Source organism: Harpegnathos saltator, unplaced genomic scaffold, assembly GCF_003227715.2.
Source record: "Harpegnathos saltator strain DR-91 unplaced genomic scaffold, Hsal_v8.6 scaffold750, whole genome shotgun sequence".
Classification (NCBI taxonomy): Eukaryota; Metazoa; Arthropoda; class Insecta; order Hymenoptera; family Formicidae; genus Harpegnathos; species Harpegnathos saltator.
This window is the reverse complement of record NW_020230594.1, coordinates 10,089-31,941: the sequence shown is the minus strand read 5'-3', so window position 1 is coordinate 31,941 and position 21,853 is coordinate 10,089. Positions and strand designations below refer to the sequence as shown.

The following is a 21,853-nucleotide window of genomic DNA, read 5'->3' as shown; positions in this document are numbered from 1 at the left end:
TTAAATATTTCAAAAAAATATTAGGCAAATAAAAAATGTTTCAGACAAAAGTTGTTAAAATTAATTGGTAGAAAAAGAAGGTATAATAAAAAATTGGGCTTTCTATTTAAAAAAATTAAGTTGACATTCAACTGACCTTGAAAATGCCCTCCAAATAAAAAACTGATAATGTCATTCTCTTTCCCCTTCGAAATCATGGAACACGTGTTTTAGCTTTTTTTAATATCTTTCAGTTTCCGAGAAAATTAGCTGGAAAGTTTTCAAATGAACACCCTATATATAATGTACTGATAATATATGCATTATATTTCTTGTGAATTATATCGTTCGTACAACAATTTAAAAATGTGCTGTACTCAACAGCGTTCCATGTTATGTTATTCAAACATTATTCACAAATATTAGAATACCACGTGGTATTATACAGTACTGTATACTTATTACATTATTAGAGAACAATAAAAAACTTATTCGTTACTTTTATAAACAGTTTTAGTATAAATTTTTAATAGTTATAATAGTAGCATTGCTCATCTACGAAAATACTACTCACTAGTCTTTTGTTTGTAATATTTATTTCGTAGAGATATGTTGTTTACGTTTAGAAAAATACTCTTTACACTTCATGTTAAACACAATCCTTTTCACGCTACAAATGCCTCGAAGCGAGTTACTATCTTCATTTACACACTCCAAAGCGATTACAGGTCCAAATGGAATGTACGTCTTCCGTTTACAATGGGTGCATTCAGCGAAGAAAACTGCTCAGTGAGCGATTAGTGATTATTGGTCTTACTGTTAGATCCTTACATTCAGACCAATAACGTTGACGAATTACTCAACAGTTCAGCAACTGTTGAGTGTCGTGAACGCATCCAAGGGCTATATATCTTCCGCTACATGGGGGTGGAGCATAATAGACAAATATCTCTGTTTACGCGATCGCGTTCTCCGCTTAGAAGTTGACTGCTCTGCAAAAATTCCGGTATTGCTCAGCGCTGAGCAACGAGGTCGATGGACCGATGGGGAAAGGACGCCAAGGCAGGGAGACAGTCACGAGATCCATAAAAAAAAAACGGTCGGTTCGAAATCCGTTTCAACTGTTTAATTTTCAACAAAACTTTAAGCACGCTAGAACCGGGTGACCGCGGACCCGGCAGGCCGGTATCGACGGAGCGGGAGACGAGACCGCAATTACAAAAAAAAGACGATGACAATAAAACGGATGAATTCCGGCACGGAATTCAAGAACGGCGCGACAACTTCGCAAGGTTGCGATCGGCGCACGAAAACCTGACCAGCAGAGTCAGGCGTCGAGAAAAACCCACAACGCACAAGATGGGCTCGATTGCCGGTTAGAAGCGCACAGGCCGAATCCTCGCGCGATTAGCCATTATATTCACGGCGTGATCTCAGCGGTCGAACCTTCGAGAAACAGGCAAATGTTTCGTAACGAGACCTAGATAAACATAATTTAAAATATACAGATACACCGAGTTGGATCGCCAGCTATTGTTCGTCTATTAATATTTGGTTGGAATTGATTGCTGTGACACGATTTCAATAAACGGCTATCGTAACCGACATCCGAGAATACCCGGCCAAGAAGCAAGGATTCGGTCGAATTTTAAGACTGAACTTCATAGGGCTCTCGAACAATCTCTCATTTATTCCCGCGAAAATGGAGAAACAAAATGGTAAGGTTATATTTTGTTTATTCTTAGTAATGTACATTTTTATTGATGTATGTATATATTTATATATGTGTTTCTTTTTTTTACTATTCTATATCATTTTTAGCAATTTCAATCGGCATACCAAATTATATGCAGGTGGAACCAATAATAGTACCGACACAGGTATGGCCTCAAGAAGAAATACCTGTGCCGGTACATGTTCCGGTACTGGTACCGGTTCCTCAATATGTAGAAAAAGAACAGGTAATCCTTAATGCTATATGTATTATTAAAGATGTTGCTATATTAAAAGTTAATATATAATATTGTTATTATTTGTTACATTTCAGACCCCATCTGCTAAGCAACGACGACGGCAACAGCAACGTCGCCGGCAATAAAAAGAGGAAGAGAAGGAAAAAACGAAGAAATGTATCAACAAATGCAGTTGTTGCTGCAGCAACAACAGCAGCAGCATCAGCAGCTCTTGTTGCTGCAGCAGCAACTGCTGCAGGGCAGAATTGGAGAACGAAGAGGACGAGGAGGACGAGGAGGACAAGATGATATAATTGGAAGAGGATGAAGAGGAGGAAGAGCAGGACGAGGAGGACGAAGAAGAGGAGCCCAAAGTGGACAGTTTATATTTAATGTTTACAATTAAAATTTATATATATGGTTATATATATATATATATATATATATATATATATAATATAAAATAGAGAGAGAGAGAGAGAGAGAGAGAGAGAGAGAGAGAGAGAGAGAGAGAATGGCTAAGTGAAAGAGAGAGAATGGGTAAGTGAGAGGGTGAGAGGGTGAAGGAGAGAAACACTGAGAGAGTCGAGAGAGGGGGTGAAGGAGTGAGAGAGTGAAGGGGAGACAGAGAGAGAGGGAGGAAGAGAGAGAGTGAGGGGGAAGGGAAAGACGATAAACATCAGAATAATATAATATTATAATATATATAATATTTTTAACTTACGACATCTCGCTAACTATTTGTTGGAAGAAAAAGTGGTACTAGACTTTATTGCTTTGTTTATTCTCAAGAATATATTGTTATAATAGCGCCCTGACTTTTGTTAACTAGCTGATTTTTGGAAATTTAAAATCATCAAATTAACAAAAACCAGTCCATATTGATAACGGTGAGTTGAATTTTGAAATTGTAGAAATAATTATATAATATGAAATAATTATATAATATACTATATGAAATTGTGAACGATATATTATTTTAAATCATTTCGTTTAGTTTAATATTTTTTATAATAATCACAGTTAACCAAATCGTTCCTGCTGATCAGCAATCAATTGCCAAGTACAGCCACATACCGTAGCGCAGTGTGTAACATATGTAATATTGATATATCGAATAACAGTGAGTCTTTAAATTTAAATATTATATGGTATGATACCCAGATAGCCAAACCTGAGCGAACAAATTCCGCGCGAGAGTTGACATCAAGTGTTGATGGCAATTAGGCAACAAATTTGCAACAAACTTTGTTATCAAATTCTACTGGCAAATTGCCACCAAATGTACATCAAGGCTTGGTGCGGAGCATCTTGCAGTAAATTTGCGACAAAAACCGCGCAAGTTTTGCAGCGCATAACTTAGCACCAAATAGGCACCAAACACTAAGCAACACTTGCGCACAAGACACGAGAGCAAATTGGCAGCAAATCCGCAGCAAGCCTTGCACTCAATCAGCTGATCGAGATGGTTGCGATGTGTGTTGGATTTTATATGGTTCCTAACCTGTATATTGATAAATTTTAATTGCAATTTTGCATTTAAAAAGAGAAAGGTGTATATAGAAATAAATATTTGACAAAACAGACTGTATAATTTATTATACAAACATATATACATATAAGATTATGATATTCGTAATTATCGCTATTTACATGTAAACGAAAGGCGAAAAATGAAATATATGCGGTGGGACATTAACTTGTGCATTCGTTGCAACTGATGATTCAGCTCGTCCATCTCTTTCTGAAGACTGCAAAGTGGAAGTGGTATTTTAAAAGGATATCTTACGTATCATTTCCACACTTGGATGAAAAGGTAAATATCTATAATTATATTTTATATTGTAGATACTGTCAAAGCATTTCTTGAGAAGAACAAAGTAGGAAAATATAATGAAGAAGATATGAGAAAAAAGAGTAGAAATGAAGAAAAAAAGAGAAGAGAAAAAACGTGAGGAGGTAGAAGAACATTTAATCAGTCTATGTAAAATTGGAGATCGCTGTGAGGTATCTGTTCCAAATCAACGAAAGCGAAGACCTACAGTTTTATATGTTGGTCAGCAGAAAATTATTATTTATAAAATAATCTTATACCAATAAAATTCATCTTTGTTTGAATCATGTATCCTGATTCTATATAAATATTTTATAATTATAGGTAAAATTGAATTTAACCCTTAGCGCTCCGTTGGCTCCGCTGTGGAGGCATCCATAATTTATTTCGTAACTCCGGTGGCTCCGCTGTGGAGTCATTCTAGTATTAACATCAATACCTCTAGTTGCTTTTTGAAATTACAAGCACTTGTAATTTTTCTCGTTCAAAGTAAAATTTCTCTTTCCCAGACGCTTCACTGCAAAAGTGCTGCCGGAGTTGCCAGAGTAGGCAGTGATAAGAAAACGCGCGGAGTGCAAAGGATTAAAGATGACTGGTGGACTGGTGTTAAGTACAATGAAACTCTTGGCAAAAATGATGGAAGGTACAAGCATATATTTAATACTTCCTTATACTATACTAATACATATCTCTTTCTTACTTAATTTAATTTGTGCTTATTATGTTTTCATTAGGTCGGGTCTACAATAGGTGTAACAAGCTTTTAGCTATTTGGTCTAAGCTTTACCAATCACTTCCCATTTCATTTCCTTTATGTTGTGATTTTTATAATATTTATTATCTTTTGCATACAAACAGGGATTTGCTTGTATAATTGTTATTAAAACTTCGTCGTCACCCAAGTACAACAAAAAATCATGATGACATCAAAATGACAAGAAAATAACCGAATCATGATGAGAAAAAGAGTTTTTCTCATCATTTTGATTTCATTTTGATGTCATCGTGATTTTCTGTTCTACCTGAGCAGTGTCAGCAACATATTCTTCGTTGTCGGACATTTTGCCAAACCAGATCGAAACGTGCGTAAAAATGTGTACATGTGCCTAAATAATTTTTCTTATTGGCTTATCTTATTTATTACTGAGAGAAATCGGCTTTAAGCTTTAATTCCTAACTTCAAAAGTTTGGATCTACCCAATTTTACTGCCAGCGCTGAAAATTTATAGTTTACGTGACACAAACTATATATTTTCAGTATTGGCAGTGAATATCAGAACATAGCCTATATTGTTGCCTATGTTATTGCATTTTGAATAAGGTAAGTTTTGGAAACATCCCACGTTAGTTATGCACATTGTTCGAGCGTATACTCTTAAATAATTTTGTTACAGAAGTTGGTTAATATGGCCAATATAGTAAATATTATTGGTGCTGATATGCTTACTGAAGCAGAAAGACATGTACAAAGAAATGGGAGACATTTCCGAACCCGAGAAGTTCCATTTGAACTTCCAGAAAACCAATTCATAAAATTATTTCGATTAACTAGAAGACAGGCTGACAATATTATTGATATCGTAGAGCAATACCATCATCCAAAAAGATCTTCAGCATTAGATGCATCTGTGGAAGTAAGTTACTTGCTTCCATATCTATCAATATTATATCTGCTTTTTGTATCCATCTCTATTAATCGTCATGTGGAGAAAAATTCCTGCTCTTGTTATTGCTTTTTCTCTATTGGTTAAGAGTCTCCTGACAGTAGCGACAACACCGCTCTTGAGTTGCATGCGACAATTGTCACAGGTGAAAATTGTCGCATTCGACATATCTCGTACGCTTTCAAGTGGTCTGTTTTTTTTAGCTGCACTACTGAACTGGTGCAATAAGTTAAAGTGAAAAAAAATATAGTTGTCTCATTCTAACTTATTGCACTAGTTCCACAGTGACCGCAGTGCAGTTGAAAAGAACAGACCAAATAATTGAGCCCCAGAGTTTTGTTGTCCACGTAGCATACAGAGAGGAGTGACACGTAGGAGTAAATAATTTACACATAAATGAATTCCGAGAATTACACGGTGGAACTGATATGTCAGGATATTGTGAAGGATCATCTTCAAGTGAACGCTTTAATACAAGTAAATATATGTATATATATGTGTGATTCTATCTCATAAACTATGAGATACACAGTTTGTCCCAGATCCAATGAGACTGGTCTAAAAAAAATACAAAGCGTTTATTATTTTGATTTTTTATTCTTGTTTATTCAAAATAGTCTCCTTCTAAGTCAATACAGCGCTGGAAACGTTCAACAAATTTTTCGAAACATTTTTTATACTCTTCGGCTGGAATGGCCTTTAGTATGGCGGTCGAAGTCTTTTGGATGACCGGGATGGTATCGAAACGATTTCCTTTCATCGGCAATTTCAGTTTGGGAAATAGCCAGAAGTCGCACGGAGCCAAATCAGGTGAATACGGTGGATGATCGATAACAATGATGCCTTCTTTGGTCAAGAATTCACGTACCATAATGGCTTTGTGCGATGGTGTATTATCGTGCAACAAAAACCAACTGCCTGGCTCTCGATATTCCGGTCGAACTCGTCGAATTCTGGCCCACAATCGTTGTAGAACTCCCAGATAATATTCTGCGTTCACCGTCAGACCTTCTGGGACGAATTCATTGTGAACAATTCCCTTTAAATCGAAGAAAACGGTCAGCATTGTTTTGATTTTGCTCTTCTGAAAGCGTAATTTTTTCTCTTTTGGCTCTTCTGGTGACTTTCATGCCGCACTCTGACGTTTTGTTTTTGGCTCGTATTGAAAACACCACGTTTCATCACCAGTTACAATGGCTGACATGCTTGCCGGATTCCTTCGGGACATTTTTAACATGTCTTTGCAATGCTGAACTCTCCAATCTTTTTGGTCGTCTGTCAGAGTGTGTGGCACGAAGCGCGCACAGACCTTCCGTTTGCCCAAATCTTCGGTCAAAATTCGATAGACTGCGCTTTTCGGTATCCCAGTTTCCTGTTCGATGAGTCTCGCAGACACACAGCGGTCGCTTCGAAGAATTTCTTTGACTTTCTCGATGTTTTCTTCATTGCGAGTGGTTTTTGGCGGCGGTGCTCGGTCAGCGTCTGCAAGGTCCTCACGACTGTCACGGAATCGGCCAAACCAACGGAAAACCTGTGCACGGGACATGCATTCATCCCCGTACACATTTTTTTAGCGTTTCGTACGTTTCTGCACCACTTTTACCCAATTTAAAACATAATTTAATATTCGCTCTTTGTTCCATGTTGGTTTTTCGACCGACGTACACAAAGTGACTTTACATAAAATGTCAAACCACAGTGAAATATCAACCGAATTCGTTCAAATTCTGAGGTTAAGTAGATGAAGGGTAGAACATTCATCTACCATCATTTACTCATAGATGTCGCTGCGCTAAGAACTTTGATGGAACCAGTCTCATCGTATCTGGGACAGACTGTGTATAACCTCAATCTCAACTTTAGATTAACATCAATTCTGGAAAAAGAAGGAAAGAAGAAGAGAAATTTAACATCATGTTTTACAATAATAAATAGTAGGATCATGTTTACAATAATAAATAATATGTTAGGAATTATATTATAATGATAAGCCAAGTAACAAATCACCATGTATTTTCTGTGAAGGACATATAACAATGCACTGGGTTGTACAAAGCGTTAGACGAACTCAATGCCGAAGGTAGGACCAAAATTGCAGTGTTAGAATCCTCCATAGAGCGATTAGCGTCTGTCGCTGAAACCGAACCAAATGAGAAGAAGAAGACAGTTGTTTTCCATTGTTGAGAGCTATAAGGAGCAATTAAATGTGTTCTTGGCGGTCTTTCGCAAGGCTAATGTCGTTAGCACTTGTGTCATAGATAAATTAGTTTGGGAGAATCTGCTCTCTCTGCCAGAGGAGCGGCAAAATGCTCTTCGTAAACGACGAGACAAACAAAGTTTGACAGATTCTTCTAGCCAAATCACAGACAAATTATTCAGCATCGTAAGGCATCTAGCTGAGACAACTCAGAGAAGTGCTGATACATTGGACATATTGTGTACGTACTATATTTTTGAATCATTTCATAAAAATATGGAATTTATTAGATATCTATCATGCAGAATGAAGCAGTAACTATTATCTTATCTTGAATATCTTGAATATATGAGATATGAGAATAGAAAAATATTTAACAGAAAATACATGGTACTGAAACAATTGTCTTATAGTAGCAAAATTTTATTTTCTAAGTAAACTAAGCTTTAAAAATCTAAATCCTTTATCGTTTTTTCCTAAATTATTTTTTAAATAAAATGTTTTATTGTAATAAAATTTATTAAAATGTTTTCTTATATCATAACTGATTTTGAATCGTTCTTTATTATAGGTTGTTGTATTTCTTCTAATAACTGTTATCGAAAAATAAATTCAGAAACAGCATTCCATTAAAAAAAGCAAAGATGACCTTCAATCTTAGGAATCACCTGAAAAAAAGCGTTACCACCGCAAGGATTACTTCTGCACCATGTAATTTCTCTTTGTTAGATAAATTATTATTTATTATTAACGCCTCACTATATATTGTCTGTTTAAGAATAATTATTACGATTCTACCGATTTTGCTGTTTTGTTTCAGTAACATCCTCTGACAAAGTTGATAACACGAGAAACGAGCTGGAGCATCAACAGCAAGTGATAGTGCAATCGGGAAAGCTCTTAGGAAAATATGGTAAATGCGAAGTCACCGATAAAGTATTACTTGCACTGGCCTTCGCGTTCTTCCTCGCCTGCGTGTTTTACATTTCACAAAAGAGACTGGTCTGAAAGCCCTTTGTATGTGATATTAATGAAATGGACTGATCATTTACGGTGATATCGTGACTGTAACATATTGCGCAGGAATTCTCACGATAAATGACATAGACAATGTATGTACTATTTAAGAGGAGAAATCAGGTGAGTTTTTACAAGTATTTTAATGACTTTACGCGTGTGTAGATAAATTGCTCGTTAATCTCTGAAGGACGTTTTCATTCGGTCATCAAATCTTATTAAATAAACTCAACTGGTTGTATATAATGGTATCCTGTAAGAAGATAAAATATTTATAAAATTTCAAAATATATACACGTTTCTACTATTCATTATCACTAAAATAACGATGTCGTATCGCGAGACGCTATGGAAACTAATTGCTCGTACATTTTTACAACCGTTTATGAATTCCTTCCTGGTGACTATTTCGTCTCTGTCTGCGTCCATCTTCTTGAAGAACTTGGATGTTAACTGCGGGCTGGATGGTCTGTGCGTCCTGCACCATTTCATAAATCGCAAATATTATGACCAACATTTCTCGCTTCGTGATGCAACCGTCTCCATCAAAATCGTAGAATCTGATGAAAAGTAGGTCCAGAGAGTATTTCGCATGTTATGATCTTCGAGATTATTGACTTCAATAAGTATTAGTGATCAAATATTTAATAAATATCCAATAATCAAGTAAAATTTCTATTGCGACTAATATTAACATTTTTAAATGTCACTTTTTAACTTTGAGTATTATTCCGAGGAAAAATGATTATACGAGGGTGGTCCGATAAGTACTTAGCCTACAAATGAAAAACGAAAATTTTGGAAAAGTGGCGATTTATTTCTCAACATAGTCTCCTTTTAGCTCAATACACTTGACCCAGCGATGCTCCAACTTCTTTAACCCGTCTGAAAAATACGTTTTCTCGAGGTCTGCAAAGTAGGCCTCCGTAGCGGCGACCTCCTCATTCGACTCAAATTTCTGCCCGGCGAGTGACTTTTTCAAGTTTGGAAACAAAAAGAAGTCGCACGGGGCCAAATCTGGAGAATACGGTGGATGGGGCAGCAGTTCGTAGCCCAATTCGACCAATTTGACCGTGGCGAAGGCGGAGGTGTGAGCCGGTGCGTTGTCATGGTGGAAGAGCACTTTTTTCTTCGCTAAATGGGGCCGTTTTTTCTTCAATTCGGCGTCGAATCGGCCCAATAATTCGGCATAGTACAGCCCTGTGACCGTTTTGCTCTTCTCCAGGTAGTCGATGTAGATCACACCTTGTGAATCCCAGAAAACGGTGGCCATCACCTTCCCGGCCGATAGGACAGTCTTCGCCTTCTTCGGAGCACGTTCGCCGAGTGAAGTCCACTGTTTCGACTGTTCCTTGGTCTCTGGTGTGTACCAGTGGATCCATGTTTCGTCGACGGTCACGAAACGACGCAGAAACTCCTTCGAATTGCGCTTAAACAGCGTCAAACACTGTTCTGAAGTGGTCTCACGGTTGCGCTTGTTGTCCGGAGTGAGCAAACGCGGCACCCATCGCGCCGACAGCTTTCTCATGCCCAAAATTTCATGCAGGATATGACCCACGCGGTCTTTTGAGATGCCTACAGTCTCAGCTATCTCGCGCACCTTCAATCGGCGGTCTGCCAATACGAATCGTGGATTTTTGTCATGTTATCCTCCGCGGTAGCCGTTTTCGGGGCACCTGGGCGTGGCTCATCAAAAACCGACGTGCGACCACGTTGAAACTCGTTAAACCAATTTTTGACGGTCGCCATCGAAGGAGAAGAGTCCCCGTACACAGCATCCAAACGCTCTTTGATTTCGCTGCGCGATTTCCCTTCCAAAAACAAGAATCGAATCACCGATCGATATTGCTCTTTTTCCATTTTTCTAAAATCCGCGGACACGCCCGCTTCCACACGCGGTCAAAACAAAACTACGAGTCCGATTCTGCTGAAATGTCGACAGTAGCCGTCTACGAGAATGTACTACTACACGATAGTAAATTTCTCTTGCGATAGTGGCGCCATCGGGCGGTGAGGCTAAGTACTTATCGGACCGCCCTCGTATATGTAAATTTTCTCTGCACAGCCATCATTAAACAGCAAGAAAAAAGTACAAAGTGGTCAGTCTGTGCCCGAAGAAGTTACAGAAAATCAAACCGAACTTCTTAACTGACACGAAATAAAAATCTTTCAGGTTGCGTTCGAAAATGAACCTGGAATCAGACAATCCGTTACTAACAGCGATTACTGCTCACCCAAATATCCAAGAGAGCTGATCGACCATGCCGTTCACGATCGATGCTGTGGCATCCAGAAGATCGCTGAAGCTGACGAAACCGTCGCCGTCCTTATCGAAACTGTGGAAGACGATTTGCGTGTATCTGGTTGGGTCGCCCAATGGGAACAGTTTTTGGCATATGCGGGTTTCAAATCGCCAGGCGTCACACTGTTTGCGCAGCATCTCCGTCGGCGGACCATATCGTCGTCAGTCCCGAAAAGACGGGACTCTTAGCTGAAAATATTTGAGCGAACGTTAATTCAGAACGCGATGTCGCAAACTTCTCGCGAAGAAATGAGAAAGAGATCTTTGCTTCTAAGTATTCTCTTGACGCGTGAAAAATTGGTCGCAAGTTTTGATACTTTTTTTGTAATCTTTTCTCGTAAATTCTTGTAGTATGTAACGATTACCGTGCGCGTGTTAGCTCGTTTCATGTAGTGAAAAGTAAAAATAAGAATTCTGAATAGTTTTGTATACTAATATTTCTTTCGTAGTCATAACATAAAAACTTATGCAATGTGACTTAACCCTTTCGTGTCTGACTTTTTTCTAGAAATAATGTACGTCTAATTCACGTTTTACTAAAGGTTTTTAGAATTGCTGATTATGAATTTGTAGTCAAAATTTCAAAATTCAGAATAGTACCTATAGTTGTAAAATATTTATATAGAAATTATATAAAATACACAAGTCAATATGTCCCACCGCATATATTTCATTTCTCACCTTTCGTTTACATGTAAATAATGATAATTACGAATATTATGATCTTATATGTATATATATTTATATAATAAATTACACAGTCTGTTTTGTCAAATATTTATTTCTATATACACCTTTCCCTTTTTAAATGCAGAATTGTAACTAAAATTTAGCAATATATAGGTTAGGAGCCATTTAAAACCCAACGCACGTCGCCACCATCTCGATCAGCTGATTGAGTGCAAGGCTTGCTGCAGATTTGCTGCCAATTTGCTCTCGTGTCTTGTGCGCAAGTGTTGCTCGGTGTTTGGTGCCTATTTGGTGCTAAGTTATGCGCTACAAAACTTGCGCGGTTTTTACTGCAAATTTATTGCAAGTTGCCCCGCATCAAGCCTTGACGTCAAAACACAATCCTAAAGAGGACACAGTTGCATATGGTTTTGGCATCAAGTTTTGATCGAATTTGCTGCCAATTTGCGCTCAATTTGCATTCATTTTGCTCATTGGGTATATATATACACTCAAACGCAAAAAACCCGGTACACTAAAAATTTGGGAAAAAATTACAAAATTTCAAATGATCATAACTTGGTAAATAATGAAGATACAAATATGCGCAGAAATGCAAAATGAAACGTCCTCTTTAAGAATATCTGAATGGCAATTATGCTCGGCCATTTTTTTCAAAATGGCGGATGATAAAGTGAGAGGATGCAAAATTGATAATCAAAGGTCCGTGTTTGCGATGGCGCATGGTGTGCATCAGGTATCGCAGCGTATTGGGACCAAATGCACATGAAAATATAAAGTGTTATCTTTAAAATGCTACTTTACTGAGCTCGATGTGATCATTTTTCACTGAGTTGTTCCAAATTTTGCTAAAAATGCGGTTCTCTTGTTAAATTTGCATAATTCAGTGAATAAGTATCGCATCAAGCTCTATAACGAAGTATTTTAAAGAAAACATTCTATACTTTTAGGTACTTTTCGTCCCATTGAGCTACGACACTTACTTTGCTCCATGCGCCGTCACACGCTCGAACCTTTTTTTAGCAACTTTTCATGTTCTCCTTTTTATCACCCGCCATTTTGAAAAAATATCGTTGTGCACAATTTCGATAGATCTTTCGAAAAGTACGGTTTCAAAGCTTTCAAACCGTTTTTGAAATTTGCTGCTAGGATTTAGGTGTCGAGATATTCAATTTCGAATTTGCAACAAATGTCGATTCAGCGAGGCTTAAGGGGCTAAGAGGTTCTGCGGTTCGTTTGGCTCTTTCATAATTTCAATAGCCGCGTTCATTATTCTCTATATAATAATTTACACAATTTTGCGAATTGGAAATTTAATTTTTGTCAAAAGTTATCATTCTTTACCCTTCAGTTACGCATGATCACTGTGGTATACACTTTAGTTCGCGAAGCTGTCCCTAGCTCTCTACCTTCTCCGTACGATTGGCCATTATGGTACACAGCTTGAATATGCTGTTCAGGATCGCGCCTGAGTTCGCGGTGACCCGGTGCGCGGGATGGCGAGTCGCTGGACGCCACCTGAACGTCGAAATTCCCTGGCGCTCTTAGTCCACGGAGCCGCCGCGACGCGGCGATCTGGGTTGTCGCGCGCGCGAGCCCCTCGGCTCGCACGCGAGTTCGAGCTGCCCAGGGCATATAAGAGTGCCCGCGGAGACGATCAGAGATTGCCTTCGTACAGCTTTTGGCCTTCGTACGGTCCACCGCCGATAGTGGCACTATCTCTTGTACGCTGGACTTCACGAGTTTGTCAGTACGCCGGGCTTACGTTCTGGCTTGACTGAGATTCTGTCGGTGCGCCGGGCTTTAACGCCTGGCTTGGCTGGATTTTTCTTAAATGTATGTGCCAAGACAATAAACAAAGACAAACAATTTTCCTTTTCCGAACGTGTTCACTCCGATAAGCGCTGCCTCGTGCGACTTTTCTTTTTCCGTGATCTTTTCCTTTCGAGGCGCGTTGCTTCGTGCAACTTCATCAATTTAAACCATAATTGATTGTTTCGCATCGAAATTATTGCGTCGATTATGGCGACGATAAATCCTGAAAAGGCTGCTCAAGTTATTGCTTTAATTGAAGATGGCAGAAGTCGAAGGTACGTTGCTCAGGCACTTGATTTGTCAGTATCAACTGTGCAACGTGCTTATGCCAGGTACTTAGAAACCAATTCTTTCCATAGAAGGCCTGGTTCGGGACGTCCTCGATGTACCAATCACAATGATGACCGATTTATTGTTTCAAATTCGTTAAGAGACAGACATCGAACATCTGTTCAAATTAGAAACAATTTAAGGGATGTCCGCAACATTAATATATCCGTTAACACCGTGCAGAGAAGATTAAAGGAACAAAATCTGCTTTCGCGCAGGCCAACAGCTGTACCTTTGCTTAAATGTCACCATCGCGTAGCTCGACTCAATTTTGCAATTGAGCATAGAGACTGGACTTACGCAGACTGGAGCAAAGTACTCTTTAGCGATGAATCTCGTTTTTGTGTCTATTCTCCAGATGGACGAGAACGAGTTTATCGTCGCGGTGGAGAACGATTTGCAGACTGTACGGTAAGTGAGAGGCATAGCTACAATGGAGGCTCTGTAATGATTTGGGCAGGAATTTCAGCTAATGCTCATACAGATCTGCACTTTTTTGAGAAGAATATGAAAGCAGATGTATACGTGGAAGACATACTCATTCCGTATGTTGTTCCGTACGCACCCTTCATCGGAGAGAACTTCTTGTTTATACAAGACAATGCTCGACCACACACTGCGAGAAGAGTGCTTGATTTCTTCGATGAAGTTGGCATAAATCGACTCGATTGGTCAGCAAATAGTCCAGATTTAAATCCAATCGAACACTTATGGGACAACCTCGGCAGGAAAGTACGAAATCACGTACCTGCTCCTCAGTCACTGCGAGAACTGCGAATAATTCTCGAAAACGAATGGAATACAATTACGCAGGATGAAATTAAAAGACTAATAAGGAGTATGCCTGATCGTATGAATGAGGTAATACGCGCACGAGGCAGTCATACCCACTATTAGTATACACACACCACACACACAGCAGAGAGGGTTTGGAGTCATTAATTACTGCAGGAGTGACGAACTGCGGGGTCCTTATCTCTGCTGTAACACCACACACACACACACACACACACACCACAAGGAGGGTGTGAAATCTTGAAATACTGTGGAGCTGACGAACCACGGGGTCCTTATCCTTGTGGTATACAAACACACACACACACACACACTACATACAATGGGACTTTTCCTACCAGTAAAACTCCATGCGGTTTATATTGGGAAGACTTACAACCATAATTTGAGCTAATGACAGCGGTATCTTAAAACGCAATTCATCTTTATTATGTAATATCGATTACGCAAAATGAAGAACCTAAATTGAATTTTACTTTCATTTCCCTGGCTTTCAAAATAATAAATGCAAATCATTGAATATATTGTGCAGGTTATGTAAATTATTGTATAGAGAATAATGAACGCGGCTATTGAAATTATGAAAGAGCCAAACGAACCGCAGAGCCTCTTAGCCCCTTAAGCCTCTCTGAATCGACATTTGTTGCAAATTCGAAATTGAATATCTCGACACCTAAATATCCTAACAGCAAATTTCAAAAACGGTTTGAAAGCTTTGAAACCGTATTTTTCGAAAGATCTATCGAAATTGTGCGCAACGATATTTTTTCAAAATGGCGGGTGATAAAAAGGAGAACATGAAAAGTTGCTAAAAAAAGGTTCGAGCGTGTGACGGCGCATGGAGCAAAGTAAGTGTCGCAGCTCAATGGGACGAAAAATACCTAAAAGTATAGAATGTTTTCTTTAAAATACTTCGTTATAGAGCTTGATGCGATACTTATTCACTGAATTATGCAAATTTAACAAGAAAACCGCATTTTTAGCAAAATTTGGAACAACTCAGTGAAAAATGATCACATCGAGCTCGGTAAAGTAGCATTTTAAAGATAACACTCTATACTTTCATATGCATTTGGTCCCATTACGCTGCGATACCTGATGCACACCATGCACCATCGCAAACACGGACCTTTGATTATCAATTTTGCATCCTCTCACTTTATCATCCGCCATTTTGAAAAAAATGACCGAGCATAATTGACATTCAGATATTCTTAAAGAGGACGTTTCATTTTGCATTTCTGCGCATATTTGTATCTTCATTATTTACCAAGTTATGATCATTTGAAATTTTGTAATATTTTCCCAAATTTTTAGTGTACCGGGTTTTTTGCGTTTGAGTGTATATATGAATTTTAACTCTTATCTGATATTTGTTTATCATTCATTTGTTTTTTCTGCTATTTTCCTTGTGTGAACTTCTCTTTATTCCTGCATTCCAGACTTCATTCCATAGTTAACGATGTTGGCAAAATGACTCCACTGCAAAGAATTATGCCATAAACATGAATGATATTATGATGTATCAAAATTTAAACACACATTACAATTATACAATTATATATATTGGGTGAGTGCAAACGTTCGTGCGGAGTTTGTGAGTAAAAGTCACACAGTGATTAGTCAAACAAAAATCTTTATTCAATCAATGATATATTCTCCATCGTTTTCTATAATCTTTTCCCAACGTTCTGGCAGCATACGGATGCCTCGATCATAAAAACTGCGCGGTTTAGATTCGAAGAACGAAGAGACGCCGTTTTTTAAGGCCTCCAAAGAGTCAAAGTTTTTTCCATTTAAATAATTTTGCAATGATCGGAACAAGTGATAGTCAGATGGTGCGATATCAGGAGAATACGGTGGATGCGTTAAGACATCCCATTTCAGGCTCTTCAGTTTGCGCAGCGTCTTTTTCGAAACGTGTGGTCTGGCATTGTCGTGATGAAAGACGACTCCCTTGCGATTTGACAAAATCGGACGTTTCCCTTTTATTTCTCGATTCAGATTGGTTAATTGGCGACAGTACTTGTCCGAATCAATCGTTTCGCCAGCGGGGAGAAGCTCGAAATAGATTATGCCCTTGCAATCCCACCAAACAGAGAGCATCACCTTCATCGGGTGCAAACTGGCCTTTGCATTGCGTCACCATGCTCACCTGATTGTTTCCATGTCCGTTTACGCTGAACATTGTTGTAGAGGACCCATTTCTCATCGCCCGTCATTAGTCGATCCAAAAACGACTCGTTATTGAGCCGCCCGAGTAAAGAAACGGCTGCAGAAATTCGCTTGATTTTGTTCTTCTCGGTCAGCAAATGGGGCACCCATATATCGAGCTTCAAATCGAATCCCATCTTTTTTAAACGCCGAAAAGCGGTTGATCGGTCAACGTTTAGTGCTGTAGCAACTTCTTCTGTTGAAATTCGCGGATTATTGAGCACTAAAGTACGCAAAACATCGTCATCAATGTCAGAAGGTCGACCAGAGCGTGGCTCGTATTCAAGGTTAAATTCTCCGCGCCGAAATTTAGCAAACCATTTTTCCACAGTTCGTTTAGCTGGTGCTTCATCCTGATAAACATCCTGAATGTTTTTTACGGCTGCGGCAACGTTTATTCCCTTCCGAAACTCGTAAAGCATAACATGCCGTAAATGCACCTTATCGATACTCATTTTTAAAGTGATATTTCTCGAAGCAGTTTGTATGAAAACAAATGATTTTTTTTTTAATAACAGCTGAAGACGTCACCTTTCCAACGTTATATAATATGTAGATGGAAGTATTAATGACAACACTTTACGACGCTTATAACTCCATCTATTGAAACTCCGCACGAACTTTTGCACTCACCCAATAATAATAATCTATTAATTTATAAATATATATATTCACATTATAATTATTTTTTTATCTCATTTATCTTCATGCACTCCACATTTCCACATATTCGTGTCATTTTAATATATTTATATTTTTATGCCACGTTATATAATTTATATTAATATTTAAGAGGAATTATAATTCTTCGATATTTATTGTTTACACGCACCCACATTTGTCAAAAACGTTTCACAAACTAACAGACATATTACTTAAACCGTGTTATTAATCTACAGAAATTAAAATTATATCGTCTAGAGGTTTTCATTCGTACCAATATTATCTCCTCCACTTTTCGAGAAAATAAAGTCTAACTCAATGTTGGCATCTTCGTCGCCCGTCATGCACGTGTGACGGCCATCTTGGATTAACCGGCGCGACTGACGACGGAGCATAGATTCAGTAGAGTGAAACTTACTAGCGCAACCGTGCCTATAGGAGAGAGTGCCATCTCCCGGGTTGGGCCTTCCGCGACTTGTGGGGCTATGTTCCGATATTCACTTCCAGCGAAGAAAATCCATAGTATGTGCAACACAAACTATATATTTTCAGTACTGGTAGTGAATAATGGAGCTCAGCCTGGGAGTTTCCACCGGAGCAGCGGCAGTCGGCTGATTGGCTTTCCGACGACCAATCAGACGTCCCCATTGCGGTACGCCGATAAAACGGTCGCAAATTTGTGCGAAAGATGCCGGGCAGCTTTTCCGAATTGAGCTAATCGTATTTTTTATGATATTTCGTTGAGGGGGAGAACAAAACGACCGATGCAAGAGATGCTCGACAGCTTTGTCGAATCGAGATCATCGTATCTTTCCATTAGGCTTCGCTGAAGGGGGAGGGAGGGGAGAAAACGAACGATGCTTGAGATGTCCCACGGCCGTTCCGAAAGTCGCTGTACATTTTCTCACAGCGTGATTCGCTCAGGGGAGGGGGGAGAAAAGGAACAATGCAAGAAATGCCCGAGTTATTTTTCATGATATTTCGTTGAGGGAGCGAGAAAACGAACGATGCGAGAGATGCCCGGCAGCTTTACCGAATCGAGCTCTTCGTTTTTTTCCATGATATTTCGTTGAGGGAGCGAGAAATCGAACGATGCGGGAGATGCCTAGCAGCTTTGCTGAATCGATTTTTTTCATGATATTTCGTTGAGAGAACGAGAAAACGAACGATGCAAGAGTTGCCCGGCAGCTTTGCCGAATCGAGTTTCTCGTTTCTTTTCATGATATTTCATTGAGGGAGGAGAAAACGAACGATGCGAGAGTTGCCCGGCAGCTTTGCCGAATCGAGCTCTTCGTTTTTTTTCATGATATTTCGTTGAGGGAGCGAGAAAACGAACTATGCGGGAGTTGTCTGGCAGCTTTGCCGAATCGAGTTATTCGTTTTTTCTCATGATATTTCCTTGAGGGGAGGAAAATGAACGATACGAGAGTTGCCCGGCAGCTTTGCCGAATCGAGTTTCTCGTTTTTTTTTCATGATATTTCGTTGAAGGAGCGAGAAAACGAACGATGCGAGAGATGCCCGGCGGCATTGCCGAATTGTTTTTTTTCATGATATTTCGTTGAGGGAACGAGAAAACGAACGATGCGAGAGTTGCCCGGCAGCTTTGCCGAATCGAGCTCTTCGCTTTTTTCCATGATATTTCATTGAGGGAGGAGAAAACGAACGATGCGAGAGTTGCCCGGCAGCTTTGCCGAATCGAGTTTCTCGTTTTTTTTTTCATGATATTTCGTTGAGGGAGCGAGAAAACGAACGATGCGAGAGATGCCCGGCGGCATTGCCGAATCGTTTTTTTTTCATGATATTTCGTTGAGGGAACGAGAAAACGAACGATGCTCGAGTTGCCCGGCAGCTTTGCCGAATCGAGCTCTTCGTTTTTTTTCATGATATTTCGTTGAGGGAGCGAGAAAACGAACTATGCGGGAGTTGTCCGGCAGCTTTGCCGAATCGAGTTATTCGTTTTTTCTCATGATATTTCCTTGAGGGGAGGAAAATGAACGATACGAGAGTTGCCCGGCAGCTTTGCCGAATCGAGTTTCTCGTTTTTTTTTCATGATATTTCGTTGAAGGAGCGAGAAAACGAACGATGCGAGAGATGCCCGGCGGCATTGCCGAATCGTTTTTTTTTCATGATATTTCGTTGAGGGAACGAGAAAACGAACGATGCTCGAGTTGCCCGGCAGCTTTGCCGAATCGAGCTCTTCGTTTTTTTTCATGATATTTCGTTGAGGGAGCGAGAAAACGAACTATGCGGGAGTTGTCCGGCAGCTTTGCCGAATCGAGTTATTCGTTTTTTCTCATGATATTTCCTTGAGGGGAGGAAAATGAACGATACGAGAGTTGCCCGGCAGCTTTGCCGAATCGAGTTTCTCGTTTTTTTTTCATGATATTTCGTTGAAGGAGCGAGAAAACGAACGATGCGAGAGATGCCCGGCGGCATTGCCGAATCGTTTTTTTTCATGATATTTCGTTGAGGGAACGAGAAAACAAACGATGCGAGAGTTGCCCGGCAGCTTTGCCGAATCGAGCTCTTCGCTTTTTTCCATGATATTTCATTGAGGGAGGAGAAAACGAACGATGCGAGAGTTGCCCGGCAGCTTTGCCGAATCGAATTTCTCGTTTTTTTTTCATGATATTTCGTTGAGGGAGCGAGAAAACGAACGATGCGAGAGATGCCCGGCGGCATTGCCGAATCGTTTTTTTTTCATGATATTTCGTTGAGGGAACGAGAAAACGAACGATGCGAGAGTTGCCCGGCAGCTTTGCCGATGCGAGGTATTCGTTTTGTTCCATGAGGCTTAGCTGAAGGGGGGAGAAAACGAACGATGCGAGTGTTGCCCGCCAGCTTTGCCGAATCAAGCTCTTCGTTTTTTTTCATGATATTTCGTTGAGGTAGCGAGAAAACGAACGATGCGGGATATGCTCAGCAGCATTGCCGAATCGTTTTTTTTCATGATATTTCGTTGAGGGAACGAGAAAACAAACGATGCGAGAGTTGTCCGGCAGCTTTGCCGAATCGAGCTCTTCGTTTTTTTTCATGATATTTCGTTGAGGGAGCGAGAAAACGAACAATGCGGGAGTTGCCCGACAGCTTTGCCGAATCGAGCTCTTCGTTTTTTTTCATGATATTTCTTTGAGGGGGGAGGAAACGAACGATGTGAGAGTTGCCCGGCAGCTTCGCCGAATCGAGGTATACGTTTTTTTTCCTAGAGGGGGGAGAAAACGAACGCTGGGAGAGTGGCCGGCCAATTTTGCCGAAGCGAGGTGTTCGTTCCTTCGAAGAGACTTCGACGAAAGGGGGAGGGAGGAGAGAATGAACGAAACATGCGATGTCCGTCGGCCATTCCGAATGTCGCCGTACATTTTCTCAGGGCGAGATTCGCTGAGCGGAGGGAAAACGAGCGATGCGAGAGATACCCGGCCGCTTTGCCGAATCGAGGTTTTCGTTTTTTCCGTGATGCTTCGCAGAAGGGAGGAGAAAACGCACGATGCCGGAGATGCCCAGCAACTTTGCCGAATCGAGCTCTTCGCTATTTTTTTCATGATATTTCGTTGAGGGAGCGAGAAAACGAACGATGCGAGTGTTGCCCGGCAGCTTTGCCGAACCGAGCTCTTCGTTTCTTTTCATGATATTTCGTTGAGGGAGCGAGAAAACAAACGATGCGGGAGATGCCCAGCAGCTTTGCTGATCGCTCTTTTTCATGATATTTCGTTGAGGGAACGAGATAACGAACGATGCGAGAGTTGCGCGGCAGCTTTGCCGAATCGAGCTCTTCGTTTTTTTTCATGATATTTCATTGAGGGGGAAGAAGACGAAAGAAGCGGGAGTTGCCCGGCAGCTTTGCCGAATCGAGCTCTTCGTTTTTTTTCATGATATTTCGTTGAGGGAGCGAGAAAACGAACAATGCGGGAGATGCCCGGCAGCTTTGCCGAATCGAGCTCTTCGTTTTTTTTCATGATATTTCATTGAGGGGGGAGGAAACGAACGATGAGAGAGTTGCCCGGCAGCTTTGCCGAATCGAGCTCTTCGTATTTTTTCATGATATTTCATTGAAAGGGCGAGAAAACGCACAATGCGAGAAATGCCCAGCAGTTTTGCCGAATCTTTCTCTTCGTTTTTTCATGATATTTAATTTGGGGGGGAGGGGAGGGAGAAACGAAAGATGGGGGTGTTACCCGCCAGTTTTACCGAATCGAGTCTTCGTTTTTTCCAAAAGGGAGGAGAGGGGGAAAAAACGAACGATGCGAGAGTTGCCCACCAGTTTTACGGAATCGAACTCTTCGTTTTTTCCATGAGGCTTCGCAGAAAGGGGGAGAAAACGAAGGATGCAAGTGTGGCCGCTAGCTTTGCTGATTCGAGGTGTACGTTTTTTTTCCTAGAGGGGGGGGAGAAAACGAACGAT

At 40.1% G+C, this 21,853-nt stretch overlaps 2 pseudogenes; one reads left to right on the top strand and one right to left on the bottom strand.

Moving 5' to 3' along the window:
- Positions 1-5,659: 5,659 nt before the first annotated feature.
- LOC112590204 (vesicle transport protein SEC20-like) lies at positions 5,660-8,706 on the top strand (annotated as a pseudogene).
- Positions 8,707-8,779: 73 nt separating this feature from the next.
- On the bottom strand, positions 8,780-11,100 carry LOC112590203 (Kv channel-interacting protein 2-like; annotated as a pseudogene).
- Positions 11,101-21,853: the final 10,753 nt, after the last annotated feature.